The following is a 1,642-nucleotide window of genomic DNA, read 5'->3' as shown; positions in this document are numbered from 1 at the left end:
AAACAAGAAATGAAGCATTATACTTTGATACATCACATACCCATCCCTCCAAGCGAAACCCCTTGAGATGCTGATGGCTTGCAACTTTCTCGAGAGAAAGGATCAATAGGTGCTTTCTGCAGAGATAATACCAGTCATAGTTCAGGCTTCTGAAGCTAAGTTTCAATGGTCTAAACTAATGTAAAAACATTTCTTTATTCGTTCATTGGAATTTGAACATTAAGGAGGTCAAATAGATCTAACATGAATGACCTCTCCGTTAAGGAAAAATAGAAATTACCCTCCCATGTGAAGAAATAACTGAGTAGGACATAACTGAGAAAGGAAATTGAAAATCTATATAAATATAGGATAAGCTATGCACAAGATTAAATATTGCACACGTCTGTTTCCACAATCAGTGAACTAATAAGAAAGAGAACAATCTCTTACCATCCTTATTGCGTCAATAAATGTGACACTATTTCATCTCCTCCTCCAGGCTTGTTCCGGAGGGGCAGCACTATCGAAATCAAACTACAAAAAACACTCGTAGAAAAAGAAAAATTAGTCAACGTACAATATTAAAACCAGATATCCTAACTACAACAATCAACTTTCAGTTTTCAAAGTCTGCCTTTTCTTTTTTCATTCTTAAAGTTTCTCTGCAACCAAATAGAGTCCAATGAATATTAGAAATTAATTTTTGAAAAAAAAAATGCAAGCGACATAAAAGCTTACCAACTGCAAAGTGTTCCTGCTGATATACTCCTCGGGCGGCCATGAATTCTTTCTACAATGGAACAAATTCCCACTAAATATCAGATCTGCCCTCTCTCGACACCATCTTTTGAGAGAAGAATAAGATTCCAATCAAAAGTGCAACAATGAGCGACAAAAAGAAAACATCAATTCAGCTCTAAAACAATGGTATTCAAATAATTCAATTACAATTCAGAGATTCGAACAAGACTACCCAAAACCCCCTCTGCCCGGTTGCCAAGAAAACAGGGCTAAACAAAAGAACCCAAAATATTCAATTCTCAAAAGAAAAACCAACTCCCAACTCAATGAAGATTCCTTCTTTAACTTTTATAGCCCTCCACTTTCCGGGAAACCAAAAATAGGATAACAAGAATCAGAGAAACCAAAGCGAGAAAAGAGGGAAAAGAGAGACGGACCAGAAAAATCAAGATTTCAGGTTGGGTAAAGAACCCCAGATTTCATCTGTCCATAAGCTCGACAGAGGGTCCAGTTCTGCGTGGACGTGGTGTGCGGGTCGTCGTGCGTGACCGAGTTCCTCCACGGCGGAGTCCCTTTGTTGGCAATCCCTTAAGGATATACCTTGCAGGCCAGCTGCCAGTTCGTGAATGAAGATTTATATAATTAATTAAGTAGTGAGCATGATTCCAATGGTTTCTAATTATTAAATGCGAACAAAAGATCTGTTGAATCTGGATGGCATCCATTCTGATTACTCAATTCCGAAGCGACAAATTCTCTACGTACGTACAAATTCATGCACTACTTTTGTTTTGGATTTTTTGGATATATACGTGAATGCATGCACGCACACATATGCGGAAGCAGCTAGCTGTATATTTAAACATCGAATCCTAGAATCAAGCACACGCAGATATTGATGTCCTTAATAATGAATTGA

The 1,642-nt window shown here is 37.8% G+C and overlaps 1 long non-coding RNA gene across 2 annotated transcripts; it reads right to left on the bottom strand.

The window, feature by feature from the left end:
- Positions 1-386: 386 nt before the first annotated feature.
- LOC118349067 lies at positions 387-1,329 on the bottom strand. Of its 2 annotated transcripts, none has more exons than XR_004802051.1 (3): positions 1,161-1,329; positions 721-826; positions 387-516 (listed from the first exon to the last, which is right to left on the bottom strand). It is a non-coding gene; the product is annotated as an uncharacterized LOC118349067 (long non-coding RNA). The 2 variants fall into 2 exon arrangements; XR_004802050.1 differs by having other exon boundaries at positions 721-772.
- Between the last annotated feature and the right edge of the window lie 313 nt (positions 1,330-1,642).

Source organism: Juglans regia, chromosome 7 (assembly GCF_001411555.2).
Source record: "Juglans regia cultivar Chandler chromosome 7, Walnut 2.0, whole genome shotgun sequence".
Classification (NCBI taxonomy): domain Eukaryota; kingdom Viridiplantae; phylum Streptophyta; class Magnoliopsida; order Fagales; family Juglandaceae; genus Juglans; species Juglans regia.
Note: the sequence above shows the minus strand (reverse complement) of the source record. Positions and strands in the feature narration are given on the sequence as shown.